At 36.7% G+C, this 27,550-nt stretch overlaps 1 protein-coding gene and 1 pseudogene across 1 annotated transcript in view; both read right to left on the bottom strand.

The window, feature by feature from the left end:
- The window catches only part of Mdga2 (MAM domain containing glycosylphosphatidylinositol anchor 2), an 800,517-nt gene that overhangs the window by 563,070 nt on the left and 209,897 nt on the right, over positions 1-27,550 (bottom strand). The window lies entirely within an intron of this gene.
- On the bottom strand, positions 17,098-18,091 carry LOC127189774 (40S ribosomal protein SA-like; annotated as a pseudogene).

Here is a 27,550-nt window from a genome sequence, read left to right on the forward strand (position 1 = left end):
GGCGATGGTCTGAGAATTCCCACACAATTTGTTTCGTTTCCTGTCATTTAGTTCATAAGAAAGAATTCAACAGAGATCCAGCGTGACTACTTTGTCAAGATGTGTCCAGCAAATGATTGTCTAGGAAGATATCTGAATACATTTTTTTGACATGTTCTATTACCCCACCTCCTCACAAGTTTGTCAGAACTTTATCAACATTAAAATTCATGGGAAAAATATTTATTTTAGGTACAATTATGATGAAAGCTATTTGTATATTACTTAAGTAAATGGTAAAATTCTGGATTTGGCATGGTTGCTGTAGAGTGGACATGGGAGTGCTTCTACAGAATATCGCCTATGCTGGTCTGCTGAAAAGATGTTCTTGTCACAATTATGATGTCCATGAAAAAAAGTCATTATTCTATTCACTAAGAGAATGACCTCTTCCCTCCAACTATATTCTTACGGCTGAGCTATCAATTGTTCAAACCAAGCAATAACCAATAATCTCCTTCTTATTATTCTTTTATGTTGATGGAAATGGTGAAAAAAAAATCTTGTGTCTCTGGGCAGTAGAAGGAATCATGGATTGTGCACGGAAAGGTAGAATATCAGAAAGAGAAAAAAGTCAGGAAGATCACAGAGAAGCAGTCAAATAGTGTGGGAATCAGAGCAGTTCCCAGGATAGTCCTTCAAACAGAAGTTCTCATTTAAATTACCAGGCAGTTTAAATTTAGATTATCTGATAAGCCCCTACAATCCCTTGTGTATTCCTGTAAATGTGAAAATCATTGTCCTTGAAGATTATGGTTCAATGTTAATGTCTTCTTAGGAGCGGCTGCACAAAGAATGACATTCACATTATTAATTTCGGATGCAAGGATATCAATTTCAGCACTACACAACGAAATGTGTCAAAAAATTAGAATTCAGATAACTAAAACCTTGCTCAACTTCAATGAGACATAGATGTAGAAAACATCACCCAAAGGCAAAAGAAAATATTAAACTTCATGAAACACTAAGAACTGTTTCTAAATGAATAACTCTGAGTACTGGGGCAAGGGTGTCAACAAAATGGCTTGAAATAAAAGACTTACTGAAGACATACATTCCGAAAGGCCACAGAAACTAGAATCTTCCAGACACAGGAACAAAATGTATTTTTCTTTTTCAGGAATTTTGAGGAATATGAACACTTTTTTATCTGAAGTATAAGATTGAAGAGTTTATTCCTCATGAACTCAAAAAATAATAATATTTGGTTTAGTCTACTTTTGGTATAATCTTACAGGCTACACAGAGAGAGAGGGGGGGCGGGGACATAAATGTTAACATATTTTTGGAATGAGTTATAAAAAACAAGAATTCTCACGTGCCTTCCACCCTGCATCGTATTAGAAGGCATATAACACGGCCACAGATCACTTATTAAACAAACCAACTACCTTTTCATACTGAATTAACAAAACTATAGATTTCTTTACAGGAATCAATAGTTTTTTTTCCCCTCCAATGCCATCTCGTGCTACAGAATATATGCCTGGCTCCCAACGTGAATGTTGGTTTTAGTTCACACACTGCTTCTCCCATCTGCGAGGAAACATTGGCTCTCACAGCCCTGATACCTTCAAGGGGCACTGATTACTTGGTTTGTGATCGTCTTCCACTTTCCTTTTGTTTAATATTTTCTCGTGGTTTGATTTGAAGTCAGGCATCATTGAGAATACTGCATAGATTAAATGTTCTCTATGTCCTGACTATGGGGCGTGTTGGTGATCTGCATTGAAGATTACTTTGCTAACATGTACTGCCAGGTGCTCTAATTTTATTATGTTGCTATATCAAGCACCACCACCAAAAGCAATTTAGGGAAGAGAAAAGTTTATTTTGGCTTACATACAGTGCTCTACTATGAATGAAATCAAGGAAGGAATTCAAGCAGGAACTTGAAACACAAGCCATGTAGATGGTATTTGATAGCTGAACTATGGTTCTTGCTTAGTTTTCTTCTACAACTTAGGAGCATCTGCCTTGGAACAGCCCCACTCACAATTGACTGGACCTTTCTTTCCATTTAAATATCAAGGCAACACCCATCCAACAAGAAGCCTACAGGACAATCTAATCCAGAGAATCACTCGATTGAGGCTTCATTGTCAGATGACTCAGGACTATGTCAAATTGACAACGGCAACTAACTACGACACTAGGATTCTCTGAATTAAATTTTTGTTGCTCCATGTAGTTATCAATTATTTAATTTCTAATGGTCATAAACAGATTGTATCCACTAATACAACTTAAATGTATACACATTGTAATCTCTGACATTGTGCTATTAGACACTGGTCCCAATGGGAGAAAAGCGGAGTGCAGGAGCGTTTACCTCCTACTGGGGGCTGGCTCTACAAGAGACTCTCTCAAGCTAGGCAATAGCTGAACAACTTTCTCTGTGTGTCACATTAGATTTTCTCACCATTGAGATTACAAGGGAAAGAAGGTCAGTGTATATAACTGAGAAGAAACCTCCTGATTAAATGTGTGGAAAAAAATGTGTGTTCTGAAGTTCTGAACAGTGGTCCTCTTGACTACAGAACAAGTGTTTTATCCACTTGACCAACTCCCCATCCCCCTGCACTATATATTTTAATGAGGTATCTTGTTTCTACGCACCAAATGTTGCTCACTAATTTAGGTCTCTCCAGAGGTTCTACTCTGTGACAATTTTTAGAGCAGTGTTCTACTGATGATATGTTTTCTCTTTTTCTACACTTCATTAATGAAATACCTACTAAGGAACTAATTTTTATTTTATCCCGTTTATTAATTATTCCACTTAATTATGTGTGCATAAAGACATGTTATTAACTTTTGTCATTGGGATATTATCATCAATAGTCTCATTACTTATTTATAGATTAAGTTATTTATAATTTGATAAATTTATCTCAATCTCAGTTGCTCTTATGCCCTGTCCATATACTTCTGCATGTCTCAAGGGCTATTTTGTATTTTGAGTACTCTCTTAAATTATTTTTTCACAGATTATATTTTGGCAGAATTACAGTGGCTCTTTGAGCAACGAAATATAATATACACAAAATACCTTGCTTTACTACATTTGTGAAAGAAAACAAAAATCATTTCCAGAAAAGTAGTTAATATGTTGAAGAAAACAATTTTGAAAAATCCAAATATACACAGACATGCAAACACAGTGAACTGTCTAGTCATTCAACAATTTTTGTTTACTGAATGATGGTATTTCATACTCATATACTTTAAATTATGCTACACAAAATTCATATTTACAAAAGGGGGCATACAAAATACAGTGGTTGGTGCAGGAAAGACAAGCTTTGGAGTTTTTACACTCTGTGTTACTATTTTTAAACACTGGAAAAATTGATCAGATTGAGAAGCACTCAAGTAGTAATAGTTAGCTCTGGTTGGTACATAGTATGCATTGTTTGAATTGTGTGACACTTTTAGAATATTGCTGATATAAACTGTTCCCACATTGACAGTATTCAATATCCAGTTTCACCAAGCTGATAAATTACGTATCAATAGCCACAGTATGATTGCTATCAATATAATAAAATATTTTTAAAGATCATTACTTTCGCAAGTATTTTTTAAGTGGCCGGGTTGTGCTGTCCAAGGCTGTAAATAAAATTCTCCTCCAAATAAAAGCCTTAAGTTGACAGGAATGTGTAGAACAAATGTTAAAGAACAGCATGATTTGGGGCTGTGGAACACAATGAGCTGAGTGAGGTGCCATTGACGAATGGAAAGGCAGCAGCAGAAGGTTATCACGCAGTTTAGGGCATTCAGGTGTTATATTTCAGTATTGGAGGATGGAGTATCTCCTCTGATACTTGAGTTTGCTTTCTGCAGTTCCAATTACTGATGGTGAACTGTGCCTTGAAAATATTAATGGGAAAATTCGAGGGCCCAACAATGCACACATGTAATTTGTGTGCCATTCTAAATGAAGCGATGAAATGTTACACTGATTTCCACCATCCTGTCTGTAAGGTGGATTCCAAATCAGATGATACCTCCCTGCCTCTCACTTTGCAGCCATTTCATATATCATATTGTTATGGTAGCCATATGTTTTCTTCAGGTTCCCCTGAAGTAAGTAGTAGCCTTAATGCGTTCTGCTATAATGCCAATGTCTTGTTTTCACTTGACTTCATTTTATCCCTCACATCCTGACAAAAGGAAGAAGGGTAAGTCTAGAATAATGAGAAGGAACTCTATAAAATTAACAAAAGTAATATAGTTATCATTGTTCTGTTTTATTATCGTTGATGTCTTATATTTTGTGTGTGTGTATATGTATGTGTATGTGTGTGTTTGTTTGTTTGTTAGAGAGAGGTTTTTACTATGTAGCCTTTGCTGTCCTGGAACTTGCTCAGTAGACCTGGCTGGCCTTGAAATCACAGAGATCAGCCTGCCTCTGGCTCTCAAATGCTGGAATTAAAGCCATGAACCAACACTGCCCCATGTACCTTTAATATTTTAGTATACATGCAGTCTTAGGCAGTCTAGCCCCTGTGTTACAGATATTTCCATTCTCAGACTTGATAATGGTAATATGTAAAACAGTTTTAAGGACAAGTTTACCTGATATTTTCCTATTAATATTCTGCACTCATCTCCTCCCTTTACAACACTCTTAGAAGAAGGAAGAATCCTATGCAACTGAGTAACTCCTGTTTTCCAGACAAGAGACAGGGTCAGAAAATCAAAACCATCATTCTTTTTCCTTGGATTTAGAGTGATGCTGGACACATTCTCTAATGGTGAATTTCTTTCAATTGTCCAGTAATTCTTTATGTTTGAGAAAGTTCCGAAGAAGAGTGAGTTAGCAGGAAGCTTCTGTGGGTTCTACTAAACATTCGATTCAGTGCAAATTATGTGAGAGATGTGTTTCTCATTATTAAGAGATCTATCCCTTGCACGTGTCAAGATTAAAATTTATGAGGCAGTTAGTCAGGATCTATGGATTAGCTGAAACCTAAGAAAGAAATACGCTGGTGCTAAAATTCTAAGAAAGATAAATTATTCCTTGATTTGGCTACAGTACATTTATTGAACTTACCAGATTTTTTCTTTCCATTTTAAGAATAGGTATTTTAATTTGTTGGTCAGTTCACAGTGAAACTTTTCTAAGGAATTTATAGCTTTAACATAGATCACTGAGTTGGGAAACAAGAAAAATAAACACAGAATTTATCACATCTTGTGTACATTTTGCTAAATAAAGGTATTTTTTTCCTGGAAAACATCATGCTGATAACATTAAGTTCTCTTAATACTTAAAAAAGATTATATGCATCAAATGACAAATACTAGTCTGATTTAGCACAAGAATATATATCCTGAGTATATCAAATAGATATGATTCTATAGATACATAAGATAAAATAGTTAAATAAGGTCTTCAAAAGCCTCAGAGACCCAACAAATATGGCATTTAAAGATGTTTTTATTATTCTAAAGATTCTTTGACAACAAGACAAGTTAACTCCTGATAACACCAAGCTGACCTCAAAGAAGATGATGAGCATCAAAGAACCTCCTTATGGAGTTGCCTTCCAATGTGGCAAACAAGCCACTGGGCAAAATGTCCTCGCTTCTGCCACAGACAGAATTCTACCTAAAAATGGGCAAGTTTGGATGCAGGCAGAGCTGATGTCCAAACTCTGCTAAGACAGGGTAAGTAAGTTCTCAATAGTTCCTGCCTCACAAATAAGTCTGGCAGAGATATTGGCCTAGGAGGCCATAGATGAGGCTCCAACATTACAGAGAGTGTTGGGTGACTGTTCAGTCAGTAAACTGCCTCAGTCATTTTTTTTTTCATTTTGGAAGCTGCCAACCTATACTACTGGCTCACCAGTCATATTCCTTCTCAAGTCTCTGAGGAAGGTTGAAAACCAGATAGTTTAGTTTTACAATCAAGTTTAATTGGTTAGGGGATAAGATCTTTTTAGATGAAGATAAAGGATTTAAGTTAATAGAGATGAGATATGATAGATATTGAATTTCATTCAAAAATTTAGATGCAACAAGATAAGAAAGATGTTTATTTCAAGTTTGACAAATACAAATAGCCAAATCACTATGAATGTAACATTTATATAAGTCATGATTGTCTCAGGGTTCTCCCTGCTGTATGCAGTTTGTTTTATTCATGTGTAATAAAATAAATATATATGTTAAAAAAGATTATGTGCATTCCTAAGCTCCCATTTCACTGCTTGTTATAGATTGTTTTACATGTTTTAACTAGCGGTTTTTCTCCCACAGAAGTAAAGTAAAATAGTATATATTTTTGTGAGTTATTACTCTTCTTTAACACACAATAAGGGAATTGTGGATGGTGGATTAATGATTAATTTTCAGAATCAAATTTATATTTGATTGCAAGTATTTAAAATTTGTTATTTCTAGATTAAAAATTTCACCTTATAAAAATTAACTAAATTTTAAGGATAGGTTCAAAATTTAAAGGATAGGTTAAATAAAGTCAATATATTATCAATTTATTAAATGTGTATATAATATCCATAAGCCCATCAAATACTTGACCTTGTAAAATTTTTAATGTTACATAGGACAATCATATAGACTAATCATAAAATATATTGAATCCAATTTAATGGTACAACTGAGAAAAAAGCTTTATATTTTGTGCAATAAAACTAAGGAACTCACAAATTCACTATATATATATACCAAATAGAGAGAGATGATTTAGAGCAACTTCTTCTTACTAAGGAAGTTGTCGTCAGCTTCATGAAAATTTGTCCAGATACTGTGTTAAACATCTCTCATACTTCCCTTCCTTTCATGAATGTTCTACCAAACTTCTGTCTTTTCCATGGTGCTCATCTTTCACACTCTTGTGGCATTATCTTCAGGAATAGTCTTGCTCTTCCCCAAGCAGTCACGGTTTTCTGCATCTCTGTAGAAATGTCAACTCCTCAAACTTTCCTTTAGGTGCAATCTTCATAAACCTGGCGCCTCTCTCTCTCTCTCTCTCTCTCTCTCTCTCTCTCTCTCTCTCTCTCTCTCTTTCTCTCTCTCTCTCTCTGTGTGTGTGTGTGTGTGCATGCATTTGTATGTGTGTGAAGGTGCATAATTGGGCCAGAGTTCAACTTCAGGCATCCTCCTCAATCACTGGATACCTTATTTTTTGAGATAACTTTTCCCATTCAACTACGCCAGATGACCCGAAAGCACCCATATTTCCTCTGTCTCCATGCCCAGTGCTGGAGTAACAGGTAAATTTGGCTATGCCCAGTTTTCACGTTGGTGGTCAAGTCCCTCAGGCTTGCACAACAAACACTTAACCCACAGTTCTGCTCCCCAGATACTAAGGAAGATTTTGTAGACTTTATTTTCCATCCTAGCACCCTTGTCATTGTTGCTTATTAACCATTAATGTGATGCATTTATTCACTCATTAGTCTCCTTTTTATTAAGCCCCCCTTTGTCCCAGACAAAATTCTTGAAATGATGTTTAAAAATTAGACAAGATTTTCAATATTTATTTTTAGTGTTAATGCTGGGTAAATAAAAAGAATTCTGTATAAGTATAAATTCTCAAAATACGTGGACTTGGATGTCTGTTTTTTGATCAATCACCCTGGCAGTGCTGCCTTGACAGGCCACAGGGGGAAGTGGATGTGCTCATTCCTGGTGCCACTTGATGAGCTGGGGTGAGGGACTCCCCTTTTGTGATAAACAGAGGAGGGGGATAGGGGCAGAAAGAGGGATGGTGGGACCAGCAAGATAGGAGGAAGGAGGCAATGATCAGAATGTAAAGATACACACACACACACACACACACACACACACACACACACAAACACACAATTAAATAATATGCAATTGCCACTGGTAAGGAAGAAGTATGGTAAGAAACCTGCAATGTGACATGTCCCAAAGTTTGGAATAATTCTGTGAAAGGAGATTTTCACATATTGGCCGTAAAGAGGGTTATAGATGAACCACCCACGTGTCACAAATGAAATGAGTTTATGGAAAAAATGAAGTTGAGGACAGGGCTGAGATCCTCCAGTGTTTTGTTGCCTCAGCACAAAAGATGAATTTTATCATAAAATATCAGGAATATTTTAAGTAAGACAGTGACATGATTGAGATATGGTTACAGTGATAAGTAGCTGGGAGCCAATGAGTAGGTAATATAACTCAGGAAAGGAAATTGAACATTATTTGAACATATAGAAGTTAAACCATCAGGATCTGTTGGTGGATTAAGGAAAAATAAAAATTAAATTTTACCCCTGAAGAACTGAGTGGATAGTAATGCTAATATTATCAATTCTCCATCTGTTGGCAGCACATGTGTTATCTGCTGCCACCTTCCAGAGAACCTTTTAGCCTCCATCTGTTCTTTACAGTAAGTTAAAGATAGCACACACTTTATGGACTTCATTGGGAGAAATCTTTTATTGGAGGTTGGAAATTACAGCCATTCAAAAGAAAATATTCTCCTTCTGGGAGAGAACAAAAGCACCATTTTACTATTTGGTTAGCACATGATTAAAACCTTACTACAGCTTAGTCTTTATAGCACAAATTAACAGTTTAGGCAGGGTGTGGAAGCATACTCCTGTAACTTTGGTTGTAGGGAGATAAATGCAGTCCAATAAAGAGGTCTGAATACAATTAAATGCTCAGGGCTACAGGAAATCCTGTCTTTCAAATAATAGATATCTAAGTTATTTAATGAAATCCAGGTAATTCTACACCAAGCAAGCTTTGAATGCGATTCATAATTGAGGTTTAAAATCTTTCAGATAATGATCTATTTTTTAATCCAATGCTGAATGAAAACTGGCCAAGTAAGATTATTGAAATTCAAACCCTGCCCCTTTTCTGACCATGTCCCCCAGATGGGGAAACCTGGTGGCACTCAGAGGAAGGATAGCTAGTTACCAAGAAGAGACTTGATATTCTGAGAGCATATATAGGGGGAGGAGGTCTCCCTCGGTCACAGACATAGGGGAGGGGAGAAGGGGAGAAATGGGAGGGAGGGAAGAATGGGAGGAAACAGGGGAAGGGCTAACAATCGAGATGTAATATGAATAAATTAATAAAAAAAAAAAGAAATTCAAACCCTGGTTCCTCTATTTCTTCTGATTTACCTAAGCTTGGTTCTCTGCTTAGTTCTCTGAGTCAATGAGTAATGATATCTATCACAAAGAATTATTTTATTTTTTAAGGCTTATTTTTTCATTTTTGAGATTATAAAATAATTACAATATGGTTCCTTTCACCTTCTTCCCTTTAAATCCTTCTATATGTCCCTCCTTGCTCTCCTTTAAATTCTTGGCCTCTTTTTTATTATATGAAGATTGAGTGAGTATGTGTCATTTGTATGAAAGACAGAACTGTGCATGAAGAGTTTAGCAAGTTTTTTCAAGAATTTCTATATAATCTCTTTTGTTCTGGTAGAGTTTTTCCCATGTAGGCAGAATCATTCCTTATCTCATTTTAAAATGTGATTGCATAGGCACTTTTTTATTTTTCACACACACACACGTACATATATATGGATTCTTAGCATATATGCATGAGATATGTGTAAGATGACGTTATATGTAGGGTTTCTTGAAATTCATATATTTACACATAAAATATAAAAATATGAATAAAATGCATACATTTTATGTCAATACATAATATGCAGTAATATTTCTTCTACATGTGCAGATGTGTCTATACAACTATACAATTTGCATTATATACTCTAATATCTGTTAAAAATTTGTTGTGATAACATGTAACAATGAGAGCCTGTGAATATCATTGTTAATCAGTCATCTGTCAGCTATGGGTACTTATAATGCAAGTTTTAATCAAGCAATGTGTAAGGGAGCGTCACACAAAACATTCTAAATTCATTTTAACGTCGATTTAAAAAGAAACAGAGTTATAGATCTACCCTAAGAATCACAAGCCGTGGGTAGCACATGGTTATTGTGCTTACATCTGAGCATTGTCCACGTTACATGTGACGATGCTCCTTTAGGCATTGGCTGGTACTTGGAAACACATAAGTGCTCTTGAGTCCTTTCTTTCTATGGTAAACAACACATCAGAGATAGACCTGACACACTTCAGTGACTTAACCTCTGAACGCTGTGGCAGTAAAGTCAGCTCTTTAAATCTGTCAGTGACTTTCCACAGCACACTAGTCAGTAACCACGCTCCTTCAGAGGCACTTAGTACCGTCCTGAGGCCTTCCTGCTTTACAGAGTGATGTGTGAGGACTGGACAGAAGGAGGGCATTTTTTACCTATCAATTTTATTGACCAAGGAAAATTAACATAAGTGAGCTACTCTTGCAACATAATATTCATTGTGTCCAAATATTCTCTGACAGGGCATTCATATGATTAGACACCTGTCTTCCTTTGGTTTTGAAGATTTTGTAGAGTGCTTTGGCTACACATGGGACATTTAAACTTGCGATGTAACTGTGTCTTTAATATTCAGAGAAGACATATATTTCAGAATTGTCATGTTTTCCTGGCGGTTACAAAAACCTTAAACTAACATATGAGGTTTGAGCTTTGCCTAAGTTTGGTTGTCCATCTGAAAATGTTGATATGATGTTGTCCCACATATATATGTAAAATTAGGCCAATGCCCTGGGGCAAGAATTTATAAATTTGTCTTATTTCATATATAGTTTCTGTTCCTACTTATCTTAATTCATATGTAGGGCGAAGTTAAAAACAGATGCGTGAAAGTGATGATTATCTCTGATTCATACATTTTGTACTTACTTAGATGAATAAGTAAGAACTACCTAAGATTTTCTGTACACTACTAAAATTAAAAATAAGACCTTATATTGAATAAAAAGAATGAGAAAAATAAAAGTGGGAGTGGAAATGCTTAGAAAATTGTCCTTTCCATCATGAAATCACAAATATATACATCACAATTAAATATATAAAACACACCAGTAATAGATTTTTGAAGAAAACATTTAGAAAGTGTAATTTGAAATGAGTATTTTTATTTCAATGTGCTGCATGCACGAGGTAAATGTATAAAACTTGTTTTAAGATTAATGATTAGCAAGTTACCAAGAAGAGACTCGATATTCTAAGAGCATATATAGGGGAAGGAGGTCTCCCTCAATCACAGACATAGGGGAGGGGAGAAGGCGGGAAGTGGGAGGGAGGGAAAAATGGGAGGAAACAGGGAAAGGGCTAACAATCGAGATGTAATATGAATAAATTAATAAAATGTAAAACAAAACAAAAAACAAAAAAAGATTAATGATTATTTTAGAAGTTGGTTGCAGATCAGGACCACAGTATTAATTTAATTTCATTATGTTTCCCTACTCATAGAATACTTACTGTATACTAAGAAATGTGCTAATCAATGAGAAACAGAGATGAGAAGGAAGAGCTTGAGTCTCCATGTTCTGACAGAGTTGCCCTCAAGGGCACATGAGAAAGGCATGCAGCAAGCAACGATTATAGGAACAATTTCCTTTCAAAGGAAAGAGGGCAGGATGTAAACAGAGCATGTGAAGTCTTAGAAAATAGTGTTTCAGGGGAAGCATTAATTTGGGCAATTATAAAATAATCATAGCCACAATAAATAGCTTCTCATCAAAAGCGTTTTGATACCATTAGCCTCAGATTCCTCACAGACAACACTTGGCATACTGGGAGCTACAGGCAGCTCTTTGCTGTCCTTGGCTTTTAATTAGGACTGTCTTGTAGAAACACAAAGCACTGAATTCAGAGAGCAAGTGACCTTCCATCTGATTGTGTTTCTTCAGAGAAACTACGCTTGTATTCTCCAAATCAGAATGCAGAGCAAAACATAGTACAAGAAAACTAGAATAATTTAAGTCACCTTGAAAGATGTTTATATACTATAAAATAATAAAGATGACTAATGTCAATTATGAAGAAAGCTGTAGCCTGAGGTCTTAATGGAGGTCGTTGGAGATTAGGGTGGGTTGTGGAAAGCTGCTTAATAAAGGGAATTAGAAACTCTCTTTTTGAGAAGTTGGGCATTGAAATGTTGTGAGGCTGGTGCTATAAATTATGTTGTTATTTTATGAAAATGGAATAAAGCTGTAGTCATGCATTGTAAGCACAGTGAGAAAAATGGAATTATCTCTTTGTTATTAATAGCAGAAACAGCATTTTCTCTTCCATTTACATCTATCTTCTAGTTGTCCAGGAAACTAATGCATGTCTCCATGCAGGACTGTGTGGACGCTTCCAAGAGCTTATTACGATGTGGTCAAGAATCAAGTATCAGTCATGGCTCAGTATCTGCATGTCTGAAAATTTAATCATGGAGGACAAATATGAAATCAGGCCAGTTATCCTTGAGAAACCATCTTAAATTAATTTTGAACCATGGCTATACAAAGGGAACATGATTTAATCATCTCTTCCAAAAGAAAAAATGAAGGAAACTTTTGATATCTGAAATGGCAAAAAAATATAGTAGTCAACCTGGTATCAAAATACAAGAGATTTTAGCCATAAGACTTTTACTTTTGCCTGAAGTTCAAGTGACACAACATACAGGTTATATTGAAAATACTATTTATATGCACTTCAATAACTAATTAATTATGAATGATGAGCGTTTTCTGCTGTTAGAGTGGACAGTGATGCCCTGTAATTCATTCACTACCAGAACACAGCCATTACCTCAATGAATTTGTCGTTGGAGCTCATGTCTTATCAAGTAATCTTGAATTAAGTTTTCAACTCTAGAATATTTTTGTGAGAGAAATAGCAGGATGTGATTTTGTTCCCATCATGAGTGGAGAATTCTGTTGCGGGATGTTCTTGTGCACTATGTATTCAGATGTTGATTTCTGTGTCCCAAGATCTTGTTGCAGTTCGGAAGTGGGTATCGTCATTTCATTGAAGAATCTCCTGTCTCAGGGTTGTGTAAAAACTGTTCTCCACCATCTCAGAATGATTAGTAAAGAGCTGATTAGCCAGGCAAAGGGGAGTGTGGAGGCAGGACCTCCAACTCCAGACAGAGGAGTCTCATGTAGGGACCAGAGTAGAAGAAGAGGAAGGAGAAGGTCAGGAACCCTGAGGTGGTTGCCAGGAGGAGTTCTCCATGAGGGCAGACAGATGGAGAGGAAGCAGCCAAGTCAAGACTAAGATGGCAAGTAGCCCAGAGCACATGGATGTGAAGTAACCAGGATACTATATCACCAGGTTAGAGTATATTGAAATCTGACAGTCGTAGTGCTTTAAACATTATTAATAAATATAATAGTTCTCTGTGTCATTATTTGGGAGCTAGAACAGGTATAGAAAAATGAACCTTTATTCAACAGACTTCATATTATTTTGTTTATGATTTAAAACAGTATTAAATTAAAATGTCAGCATATCCTCATAATATCTAAGCCATGCAATGCATGTAGAGATGAGTGTGGAATACAAATGTCACTTTTATTTAAATGGCTGATTCCAATCCTCTCTTCTAAGTCAAATGATTAGAATGGGTGGGATGCATGTTTAAACTGGTTACTCTGCACACTGGTAAATCAACAAACGGTAAATAGTGTCATAACGAACTTTATAAAAGCAGCAAAATATACTGTACTTTATGCAGGTAGTAAAACCACTGCTCTACTTGACTCTAAGGGGGAAATCATTCACAAGGAGGAATGTCTGTAGCTCCTAGAATTTATCACAGTGTCTTAATTTTAGCAAAACCAAGATATTCTTTCTGTTCTGCCAGATATTTCTTGAATTTGCATTGCATGTATTTTTAGCTGCCATATATTTTCCCCAGATTTCCATCATATCCTAAGTTATGCACATTTTCACTTGAACTCACATGTTATCTAGAGCCTGGGATTTGAAGTAGTGTTTGGAGCTGCATGTCTGAAGACAACCCAGAAATCAGTGCTTTTGTACAACAGTAAGTTTACTCATGAAATCCCTGGCCCATACTCTATCACATGACCAAACATTGCTTATGACCTACACAGTGTGGTTTCCATTGCATTCTTAACAGCCCTTATGATATTTTCTGGAACTTTCTCAAGTTACCATAAATTGACATTTTTAGGATTCACAAATATGCAAAGCTCATTGAAAAGCATGAGCCCTGCCAATCCAGTCTTGTATACTAGAGCATATGCCTTATGTTCTTGCCAGCGACACGGTGATGGACAGTTTGATTCTCATGTGACTGGATTGCTGTAAAAGCTCCTCTTGTACGTTTTTAGACTCAGCTCTCCTGATTCAATTCCTCTATGAATTTGGCAGAATGAAGCCTATCAAATAATGTTTACAACATTCAATTTCTTCCTAAAAATTTTAGTGTTCCCAAGTGACCCATCTAGAGACCACCAGATGTTTTCAAGGCCATGTTTTCATCTTTTCCCCATCACCTCCCCTCTCTCACTGGTCATATCTAGTTATAGAACATGCCTTCATCACTACAGGCTCTTCAAGTTCAACACATGCATTCTTGCATACAACACTTCAGTAGTTACATGCATATGTCATAATGTTTCTCAAATGGGACATTTCAAGAAAAATTAACACATCAACATTTTAGGTTTTCCAGTATTTTCATTTATCTCCCTGAGAGACTCATCTTCTAAGCAAGGCAAATTGAAACTGATAAGAGATTCAGATTTCAAAGAGTGGAAGGATTTCTTTAGTCACAGATGAATGCTTCTAGGTTTCTGCTAGAATAGGAGAAAAATTGGTTTATTGTTGTTAGGCATAAACTCAGAGTAATTCTCCACATTGAAGCAGTTAGACAAGGCTGTGATATGGGATCCAGACTAACCATATAGTATTGAACTTTCTTGTTCTTGAGACAGTGCAGAATTCTATCTGCACTGGATTGAGAAGTTCAATTGTGATAATGTACCTAACATTTGCCCAGTTCACGGCACATGCTAAATGAGAGGAAATGTTAACCCTCATTTGGTTCCTATTTTATATATTGAATAGATTTTCTATTGTTTCATGATATTACAGAAATTGCATAAACAGTAGTACATATATGTATGTATTGCCTATATATACATGTATTACCTATATATATATATGCATATATATTATACACCCCTATTTATTTAATACATATGTTTCTCCATGGTTCATGCTCAGATTTGTAAAGAAAATGTGTCACCAAATTTCAATCTGACTCGATGGGTGGAGTGAGGCCAAAAATCACAGGAAGTTACCCTATGAAATGACTTGGCTTTCAAGTGTGATCAGGGATCTGGGGCCATCTTTTAATGGAAGTATATGATCATACTTTTTTCTCTGCAGCTGATCTTTTAAATTAAAAAAAAAAAAAAAAAAAAAGCACAGCTGGAAAAACACATGCAAATTGTGGTATTTTGGTCCGGTAATATGCAAGCGTATCCATAGAAAGGGTCATTTCCTGAAGCTGCCTCATTAATGAGCCCCAGCCTGACTGTGTTTCAAGCAATCACACTGTACTCTAATAGAGCCACAGTGTTCTGAGTCCAACGTAAGGTCATGCCACAGAAACTGCCTTTCCCCATAACGTATACGTCTTCCTTGTCTATTCTCATAGGGACTGGTCAACCATAGAGTCCTGACGTGTTCTGCATCTCATGCTGTTTTCTTTAGGCACACAAGTTGCAACCCAATTTACTTAAAGTTATGATTCTAAATGACTTCAGAGTAGTTAGCAGTTAGCTACCTATTAACACATTGAAAAGTTGAAAATGGCAGCGGGCGGGGGGGGTAAACAAGTAATTTTTATTCGTTGTCAATACAAGAGGACAGTACAATTCTAGAGTGATGTCATGGAAGACACTATCTTACTAGATGTTACTCTGCAAGGAAGTGACATCTATTACACTCTGGAAAGGAGTGACAAGCTTCGGGCTCAACCCTGAAAAGGAACATCACTGGATACAAGAGGAGAGTTACAATCTTCCAGCCCAACATAGTACTTTTTTTCCCAAAGGATTTTAAATATCCTTAATCAGGTTCTAACTGGCTCATATTTTTTATGCTTGTGAACTAGTATGCCCAATTTTGCCCTCTAGTCCCAGGATGCCATTTTAAGAAGACAGTGGCCATAAATATGCTGCAGCTCTATTCCTGCAGCTGTGACTCCCAAGCTGGAAAGAGGAAATGTCAGTAATGCTAAAAGCAAATGGAGAACCAGGGCAATTGGTGCTGCTAGTGCCTGGCTCATTAGCATGGGCCAGGGCTGATTCTCCAGAGCAGAAAGAAGCTGGCACAAATGGCTGGCAATGTGTGCTCAGCTCTATCAGGGAAAGGAATTGATCATTTGCGTATAAGAAAAAATTGTTTCTTGCTGCCTCACTGTGTCTCTTTATGTGTGCTGCTACTGTACTGCTTTAGGAACAAGCATAGTGTGCCTATTTTTAGGACAAAAGTGCCTACTCTGTCTTCGCCAACTCAATCTTTCTACATGACTAATTTGCAAGTTGAATTATCTTGGTAAATAGGCTGACTCACTTGCAAATAATCTGCAGAATTTAGCTATCCATTAGGCTTGCCTAGTGAATGAGGTTTTTCTGTCCTCAGGATACTGAAGGAAACTGCATTTATGCTCTCACTACTACTACTAATAATAAAAGAAGTTATTCCAGATGCAGGAAGAACCTTTCTATACAAAAACTTGGCTTTATATATCAGGCTATACTGAGAGACAGGGCAATGAGTGAATTAAGTAAAGTAAGGAAATGAACAATAGATAGACAAATAATAACATAGTTCATGTGTGGATAAAATATGTAAAAATATATTCATTGAATATAAATATACATATAATTTATGTTGCTATCCTATAAGAATTAGTGAAATAATTTATATTTATCTAATCTTTTATCAGAAAGTTTATATTGTGACAAACATCTAGAATCTACTTGGTTGTGGTTCCTGAAACATGTTTAGAATAAATTGAAATTCTGGCTTACCATTTTGACTTGTCACTTGGCATTCCCTCTATGTTGCCTTTCCTCACAATCTCCATTCCTGTGGTGTCTCAACAACACACATGTATATCACTACTTCATAGATTAAAAAATTAATTTTTTGTTTTGGCTTTATCTTAATGTGGTAAATAATTACTACTTATATAATAAATATTATTTTTAAAGTAATAGCATTATTCTTTTAATATCATTTTTTCAGCTCTTAGGGACTTTATTTTCCTTCCACCTTTACTCCCTTTGCTCAAGTGTCTGCAGAGAAGCTCAGGACCACTCAGTGGTGGCTCTAACCCACTCAGTGGCCTGTGCTGTAGGAGCTACTGACCAGTCCTCAGCGGGTGGCTGGGAGCTCCAGTCCTCAGTAGGGAAGTCGGGATGGTTACCTGCACACCCTCAGACCAGTCTGCCACCTCTGGCTGAGCAGCAGTGAACTCAGGAGCTGGCACAGTCCATTTGTCCTTGATTTTCATTTTCCCTGGAACTCTCACTTGGTCATGGCCTTCTCAGAAGAAGCTTGCTCCTCCTTCTCAATCTCCCCTGGGATGGCAATGTCCACATAGTGCAGAGGAGAATCCATGTTGCACAGAGCGATGGTAGGCAGGTTGACATAAGAGGCCTCTGTGAGGGGCTGGTGATCAGCCCTAGGATCAGTCACCACTAGAAGGCGTGGCCCCCTGAAGGTTGCTTGGATCTGGTTGATGAAGGTCTCAGGTGTGAAGTGACCAGCAACGGAAGTGGCTCCAGTGGCAGCAGCAGTCTTCAACACAGCTTGCTAGCCAGTGTTCCTGGAGGAGATGATGCTGACGTCAGCAGGGTTCTCAAGGACAACCATAGCCAGAGCTGTAAGCAGCAGCTTCTCCCAGGTCCTCCTCAGATTTATAGTGTAGATACAGCACTCTTCCTTTTGTAGATGTATTGACCCATCAGAAAGTCAGGGTTGGTGTCACCGAAGTGGGTTCCTGCAGCAAGGAATTTGAGGGCATCCACCTCCATCATCTGCAGGACATCAAGGGCTCCAGACATTGTGTAAGTTTCTCTTTAAGTTATGACAGAAATCAAGAATAATGACAAATGGACCTGTCCTTGGGTAGCACGGATGGGGTATTTTTTTAATATCTTAAAAAGAACACTCAAAAAATGTATACCTACAGACATAACAATAGCTTTCTTCTTTCTTATCCTAAAGAACACATCCTGCTTAAATAGCACTGTTTAAACATGGTGAAGTTAAAACAAAAACTAAGCACTTTGAATGACCAGGATAGTGGTGCTGGGTGCTGTGAGAAAAGTGTGTGTGTGTGTGTGTGTGTGTGTGTGTGTGTGTGTGTGTGTGTGTGTATGTGTGTGTGTGTGTGTGTGTGTGTGTGTGTGTGTGTGTGTGTGTGTGTGTGTGTGTGTGTGTGTGTGTGTGTGTGTGTGTGTGTGTGTGTGTGTGTGTGTGTGTGTGTGTGTGTGTGTGTGTGTGTGTGTGTGTGTGTGTGTGTGTGTGTGTGTGTGTGTGTGTGTGTGTGTGTGTGTGTGTGTGTGTGTGTGTGTGTGTGTGTGTGTGTGTGTGTGTGTGTGTGTGTGTGTGTGTGTGTGTATGTGTGTGTATGTGTGTGTGTGTGTGTATGTGTGTGTGTGTGTGTGTATGTGTGTGTGTGTGTGTGTGTGTGTGTGTGTGTGTGTGTGTGTGTGTGTGTGTGTGTGTGTGTGTGTGTGTGTGTGTGTGTGTGTGTGTGTGTGTGTGTGTGTGTGCACATATGCCAAGGGCAAGTTGTAGAACATGTTATCAGTAACAGGTAAGAAATGTTAGTGCATGATAATAAGAAACATTGTTTTTAGACTATTTTACTTTGCTTCATGAGTTCTATAGACGTCATACCAGTCTTCTGCCAGTACTTAATGCACACAGTTCCTGTCACCTGCTTTGCTTGAGCCAGAATTTTAAGCAGAAATCTTCCCAGTGGAGTATGGGAAACCTGTTACAAGCACATTCCTTGTACTTCCTGTGTCCTGGGATTCCTTTACAATCCCAATCACGGGCTGCAAAGTTGTTCTCTCTCCCAAGGGCGCAAACTGATGTCTCTGTGAAGCTCTGCTGGCTCCTCAGCCAGGTGACACTGCTTCAGCTGCGCCAAGAGGCACCATTAGGTCAGAGATCTGCAAAGACAGGTAAATGCCATACCTGGTGCTATCCCTAAAATCAGTTTCTTACTGGCATCAGCACCTCCTGAGTGGTTAGGTCCACAGGTCCCTGGATTACAAACTAACATGTCCTTTCTCTCCACATGGCATCCTCACTCTGAGAAATGTCTTCTTAATCATCATATCATGAAATCTCATTCTGGGCTTTCTTCTTAGGTGAGAGAGGTGACCCTTAATGCCAACAAGCTTAAAAATCATAGGGAAATTTCATTTCCCTCTCCAAATAAGAATGAAATGCTAGCCCTCTCTTCTGTGTCTGCAGTAGAAACCATCAACAGACAAAAAAAAAAAAAAAAACCTAGTGCAAAATTACGATCTCAGTCAGCATGACTGCACACTGTGTACAGGTTTGCAGAGAGTCCCCAAGAAGATGAGAGCTCAAGCAACAAGAACAAAATGGTCATCGTATTGCCATTTGACCCCAAAGGTGAACTCATATGGTTGAAAGACACAATTTTTCCTCTGTGCCAGGGTGTCAGTTATATGAAAATGTTCATTTATCCCATTATTGTCCTTTACCCCTTCCAAAGGTGAAATAATGTCAGAGACATGACTGATAGTTAAATAATACAAGTCAGGTTAGATTTGGGGACTTCACAAACCACATGCAAGAAATCTGTTTCATGGTTCTTCTTGCTGTATGTACGTTTTTTAATTTATTTGTAATAATATAAATATATATGCCAAAAAATCTTTAAAAAAGAAAGTCTCTATCACCAGCTATATTAAAGGGCAATCAGTGATATATCTGTACACAGCAGTGACAGGACAAGGACAAAAACATCTACTTTAAGATAATGATAACTAGGACTCATAGTGTAAGATGAAACACATAAATTCTGAGCCGAATAGTTAGCAATATTTATATATTGAATCTCTCTTCGTATAGATATATATGTTTTATGTGAATGTATTATATAATGTTTGGTTCTAGAATCCATGATTGCAAATTTAACTTCATGAACTAATTTTATTCATCATATTTTACTTTTATAACAAAATACTAGATATAGTTAATAATTTCCCAAGTACATGCCCAACATTATTGTACCTAATTTGTCTTCAATGTCAAGGAATTCTATAAAAACTACCAATTAAAAACAATATCATTTCAATTTATTTCAATATCTAGAACTTAAATTCAGATGCTACTAATCTGCCTCCAGAAACAAAGGATATTGCTTACCTTACAGGTTGACAGAGTAGTTAGTTTCAGGTAAGTCTTGGAATTAGACTGACACATGGCAAACAGTCCAAGGCCTGACTAGAAAGATTTCTAGACATCCTTCAATAATGTCTTTATTGTGTCTCCTACATGGAACTTGGGGTTGCCATATTGCTTAGTTGTAGTATACAATTTTGAGCATATAATTTCATGAAAGGAAGCATTTTCTCTATCTTTTTTTCATGTAGCATAGTCTCACACAAGAAAGTAAACATAAGTGATTGAATAATGGCATATCTTTCCTCCTAAAAGTAGTCCTGATTCCTGAAAACTTACTGAAGATTAAAACTCTGTAGTTTATACTGCACATAAAACAACTCTGAGAACCCTGGTTACTCATCACTTAGAAAAAAGGAAAGGCTATTTCATAATGCCCACTCCTCAGTACCAACAGGGTTTCAGCCTCTTGATCTTGGCATCATCAGTAGAGGGATCATGCACTGCATCATGAATCCACTGGTTGCATCTCATTTCTTTTATTCGAAGACAGAAAACATATATTGAAATGATTACCTATCAAAAGTTAATTAAATTATGATGACCACTATTTTCGACATAAAATGCCTGAGTATTCAATAAAATGTAAGATGTACAATGATACAATAGAACGATGAAGAAAAAAGGGGAAAGAACAAGCACTGAAGAAGAAACAATGTCAGGGAAGGCAAACTTTTACTCATCTTCCATCTAATGGAAGGGCCTTTATATAGGTCAAGAAATATCCCAGGGGATCTCAAAACCAGTGTCTCCTGCATATATGCATATATCTTTTGACATCCAGAAGAATATCAAGAGAATGCTCAGACAACTTATCAGGGAAAGTGCTTACTTGGAAACCATGATACTTACAGCCCGAGCTAAAAAGATTATTTGACTTCCATATGAACAAAGTGGGCCACACACACACACACACACACACACACACACACACACACACACACACACACAATATATATATATATATATATACATACATGCATACATATATATGTATGCATGTATGTATATATATACTACCCATATACTCCTTCCCTTAACCCTAGATGAAATATTTTCTCTTTGTGTGTGTGTGTATGTATGTATGTGTGTGTATATATATATATATATATATATATATGATAATTTGCATTTTTAAAAATCTACTACAAATAACAAATAAAACTGCTAAAATTAGACACCATACCTGCAATTTTTGTTATGATTTAAAACACAAGAGAACATTGTTTGCTTTTATCTGTGACAACTATTCCACTAACATTTTAAAAATTAGATAAGGAACAAGATCCCGAAAAAAAAAAATAACAAAAACTGAAGTACATCTAATTTGCTAGACTACATTTTTATACATTTTTTATCTTTTCAGATCCCAAACTGCAATTAGAATAGAAAAAACATCCAGTGAGAGATGGCCTTACAAAATAAAGAAAATAATGAAATGAAGACAACCTTGGGGGCTAACAGGAAAGGTATGGGAAAACAGAGATAGCACTGTGGCCTTCACGAGCTGCCAGGTTCTTCCTTTATAAATGGGGCAGGACAACGGCAAGCAAAATTGAGAAAAGTAAGGCAATGATCTGGAAGTGGAATTGAATTTCTTGCTATACAAGACCAGAAGTATGACAGCTGACAGGGAGGGAAAAAAAAACATACAATGACACAAAATATAATTTATTTCCATAATTCTTGTAGAGACACAGAAGACATACTGAGCTAATACTTTCTTCATGTTACCAGTATATAGCTTTTTATGTTTATGCTGCAAAATCACTTAGCAATCACTTTTTTTCGAGAGAACCTCACAAATGTATCTCCTCTAGGAGCCCATGTCTAAGGTTACAGATGGAAAATTATCACTTTTTAATTATTGTTAATAGTAACATACAAAAATCATCACCCATAACTTTTAGCATTTTTAACTACCACTGAGTACATCCCATCTAGAAATGGTGTTAAGAGAAAAGTTTGCCACAGAGATGTTTGATGTGACCTTGTGTTTGAGGACCTAGACCAATACAATAAAATGTCCACAAGAGAAACACCTTGGCAACTCTGTATAAGTGTCTGACACAGGAAGTCAGTAGAAGACTTTACAGTCAGTGAGTATTAGAAGGATGACTACAGGCTTATGACCCAGGATTTACACCAGCCCCAAGGAAGACATGAGGCTTAGAAGATGCAAGACACTGGTTAAGCAGGTGAATAGTACTTTGCCCTACCTTTGGGGTGCAACTAACTGTGGGAGAAGCAGAAATAAAAAATTAGTCTACAGAGTGAGTCCAGGATGGCCAAGGCTACACAGAGAAACCCTGTCTCGAAAAACCAAAAAAAAAAAAAAAAAAAAAAAAAAGAAATAAAATATTAAAATCAAACAGGTTGGTGATTTCTTTTAAAAGACTATTATTTGTAAACAAAAATCTTGGGTAATGTTATGAGAATTGTGGAGAAAACAAGTGATTTATTCTTTTCATGAAGACTTATGTTCAGGAGAGTTTCCATTAGTTGTCACTAAGATTATCTCTCCCCATTTGTATCTCCATAGCTTATTCTCAGGATTAAAAGTGAATAAAAGAACTGAAGCTTGAGGTACAACAAAACAAAACAAAAAAGAAAAGAAAGAAAAGGAAAAGAAAAAGAAAAAGAAAAAGAAAAGAAAAGAAAAGAAAAAAGGCAACAAAAATGTAGGGAGACACAGATTTCAGGACAACCACATTTTAAAGTTAAATTTAAATTGGAAACATTAATTTTAGCCTGCCCCTTGTACAGACTTCAACGTTGCCAGCAGCATTCTGTTCACACACTGTGGATGAGTCTGCACAACAACTCTACTCCTTACTTTGAATGAGCTGAATATAATAGCTTATAATCAGAAAATTATTTATTTTTCTCTAAGCCTGGCTCCTATACTCCTACACTTAACCATAGACGAGGTAATTTCTCTTTGTATCCTGATAGAAAGGACAATATCTTGATGTTGCTCATCATTTTAATAGTGGAAATGTCTAGTTTGGAAAACATCTACTTAATAAAATAGACAGCTTTGTCCCTCCCATGATCTAGCTCCCACTAGGCACATATAGTCTAGGAAGGGTCTTACTGAGTACATGGGCACAGAGTTGTCTACACCATGTTCTTGCCATCTGCAGACAGCAATTCTGTCTATGTTACTTTAAATTTTCTGTAGGCAGTTCCCTCCCACAATCTGTTATGGTCAAAGGACAATCCAGAGTTCCTTAGAACCATCGGTAGAATACGTGGAGATAACTGATAGATGTTTTATCTGTATTAGAAAGAGTCTATGTCTCTGTGCAGGGCTCTTTTGAAAGATAACTGTGAAAGCTAGTTCTCAGGATGGACAGATGACTCATTGGGTAAGAACACCCAAGTCTGAACTCTCAGCAGTCACATAGCAGACATCGCTTCACATGGAAATAAAGCCAGCTTTGGGGACAGGAGATTTCTAACTATCATGGGCCAGCCATCATATCACAAATAGAGAGCTTCCCATTCAAGGGAGAAAGGCCTTGAGACAAGAGGAGTAAAAGAAGACAGACAGACACTGGTGTGTACTTTCTGCCCCACAGGACACCAGGGGTGAATGCACCCTAATACTCAAGTGTGTGCATCACATAGAGCCACTGTTCCCACATAACCCACAAATGCACAGCTCACCTACACATGCACTCCCATGTGCACACACATACCACCTGAACAGTGTGCAAATATACATGCACACACAAACTATGGTCTGAATTTGTACCTTTCTTTAAAAAAATCTACTGCAAGTAAGCAGCTTTCTTTTATACATTTTGAAAATGCCTCCTATCCGGTTTACATGGAGCTTCTTAAAGTGCAATACCAAGTATTATATTATGGGTAGGGTTAAGCAAAGCTTTATGGAGCTCCTCCTTTGCACTCTCCTTTCCCTGAGTAAAATCCTTTGAAAAACACTCATCAACCTACCCAAAGCTAAAAGAGCCAAATCATACTTAGGTGAATCACTGATTTCTAATTGGCATGTTGTTGCAGAGAGGCCAGGAGTTGAATGCTGACAGATCTCAGAAGAAATGTCACCAACTCATTATGCATTATGAAGACTATCTGCCAGTTGCAAGTTACACAAGGTGACATCCAGAATTCTGCAGAGTTAAGGATCATCTATCTTTCAGCAGTGAAGCCTGGACACCAACGTCATTCACGTAGCATCATCAGTTGTACAGAAGATTTTTTTTCAGAGAAATTGTACATATAACATTTAAAAAACCAATGTAAAATAATATCTCTTTCTCATCAGCTCTTACTAAGGATGGCTCTTATTTCACATGTAATCATGCTTTAGGATATTTTCAAGAACACCCTGCAATGTAATGCACAAGAAACGAAAGATTCACATGTTCTTTATGGCAACAGAATAAATGCACTCATGTATATGAGTAAGGCTTGTATATTTTATCACTAAAACCAAGCAGGTTTTGCACATAATTGTGAATACTGTATTTTTTTCAACTGTTTGTGATTGGAATTCATAATAAAGGTCAATAGGATGAAAAATCAAAGAATTTTATTTTCAAATAACTTCAAAAATTCAAATTTGAGATACAGCACCACTGGACATCTCTTGCCACCAAATGAACATTCCAGTACAGGGGTTGGGTTATATTTATAAGAGTTATTGGACAAAGGGGTCTCATGGTAACCCACAAACAATTCAAGGTTTTTCTAAGACAATAGGCTGCTCTCCACAAAGGATCTGCCAAGTGAAAATTGTAAACACTAACCCAGCATCAAACACTTTGATCTACAGTGGTGTCTTCCCTCAAGACACACTAGTGCAACGATGGCACAAATCTTGTGGGAGTAAGCAAACAACATCCGGTTTGACTTAAGCCCACTCCAGGAGATGGAACCCTTACATAACACTGCTTGGATGACCAAGAACCAGAGATTAGATAGCTCAGGGACCTACGGTAAAATCAAAGTCAGCTGGGCATGGTGGCACACACCTTTAACCCAAGCATTCAGGGAGTCAGAGGCAGGTTGATTGCTCTGAGTTTGAGGCCAGCATGGTCTACAAAGTGGGTCCAGGACTGGTAAGGGTACACAGAAAACCCTGTCTCAAAAACACACACACACACACACAAAAATTAAAAAAAAAGAAGAAGAAAGGAAGGAAGGAAGGAAAAAGAAAAAGAAAAAGTAAGAGACAGAAGAGGGAGAGAGGGAAGGACAGAAAGAGAGGTGGGGAGTGCGCCTGGAAGTAGTGGTGCATACCTTTAATCCTAGCAATTATGAGGTAGAGCCAGTCAGACCTCTGTAACGTCCAGGGCAGCCTGGTCTACAAAGATAGTTCCAAGACAGCCAGAGCAACACAGAGAGGAAAAAAGGTGAACAATAAAATGACTCCTAAATCCACTGTGTTGTATTCATAGAATAGTGCCTTACTCAGTCATCATCAAAGAAATTTCCTCTTGCTACAGATGGGACAAATATTGAGACACACAGTCAGATATTATGCATGGTTTAAAAAAAATCTGAAATACTCTGCCCTAAACACAGGATTTCTCAATCAAAGAGGATTCTTTGGCTTTTGTTTGTTTGTTTTTAACTTTATCTTATTACTCTATATTTATTTTTCTTCATGCTTTTTTACACTGTATGTACTTTTTTGTATAAACAATGGCTTTTAATTTATTTTTCTGGAATTTATGAATATGAGAATGAGTGAGTCTCCATTTCTTCTTTTTTAAACATATATTTTATCATTATATATGTACAATATGTACAGAAAAGAATTTACATATATGTAAAATATGTACAGCAAGAAGAACCATGAAACAATCAGGAATTATATAAATGTTGCATTCATAGTGTTCAGGCTACTTTTATTTGGCAGCCTTGAAGAAAACGTCTTTCCTATCTTGGTGAGTCTAAAATTCTCGATGTAAATCAATATCTATCATATTTCATAAGAATCAACTAAACGCATCTATTTATACCTAAAAACATCTTAACTCCTAACAACTAAGCTTAACTGTGAAACTATCTGATCTTCAACTCCACCAGATATTTGAGAAGGAGTAAAGTTTAATTACTTGAGTATATAGGGAGTGCAGGTTAGCAACTTCCAAATCGAAAACAAAAATGACAGAGACAGTTTACTGCCTGCACGGTCACCCAAAACTCTCTATAATATTGAAGCATTATCTTCAGACTTCTGGCCCATATATCTGGCATACATATTTATGAGGCAGAAACTTTTGAGGACTTGCTTATCCTGTCTTGGCAGAGTTCAGCTATCCACTATCCCTGAATCCAGGCTTGACCATTTTTAGGCAGAATTCTGTCTGTGGTAGAAATGAGAATATTTTGTTCAGTGCTTTTTTATTTTTTGCCAGATTTGCAGCCATTTCCAAAAGGAGATTCTTTGATGCTCATCATCTTACATGAGGTAGGTTGGGTGTTGCCTACAGGTTAACCTGTCTCTTTGTCAGTGAATCTTTAAAATAATAAAGATATCTTTACATGCCATATTCTGCATGTCTCTGAGGTTTTTGAAGACCTTATCTGTTTTACCTTATCTTTCTATAGAATCATATGTATCTATAACACCTAAGATGTATATTCTTGTGATAAAAATAGACTAGTAATTGTTATTACTATGAGTTGATCAGCTAACAATTAACTTATATTACTTAATTATCCTAAACAGCCTGAAATACCACTTTCAAAGTATGGGAAGTAAAGTTTGTACTATAATTGAATTGTATGGATATAATACCTCATAATGGAGGAGAATATATATAATGTATGTGAAGAATAATCTTAAATTTGAATTCTATACCAATGTATCTAAAACTAAACTTATTTTGTATCTATATACAAAATTCTATACTGGTGAATTAAAAATAACCTTGTCAGTGACAATTAAGGTATTAAGTTGAGGAGCAGATTCACTAATCTATGCCTTTTCACAGATATGACCCTTAGCAACCTCTAAGCCCCTCCTCTTCCATACAGGGTGAAAGACTGATTCTGGTAGAGTTCTTCAAGAACGCCCCAAATGGCTTATTTTTATGAGAGAGAAATTTTAGGGGATTTGTTGGAAGAATAGAAAGATGATGAACAGCTGT

This window comes from Acomys russatus, chromosome 1 (genome assembly GCF_903995435.1).
Source record: "Acomys russatus chromosome 1, mAcoRus1.1, whole genome shotgun sequence".
NCBI lineage: Eukaryota > Metazoa > Chordata > Mammalia > Rodentia > Muridae > Acomys > Acomys russatus.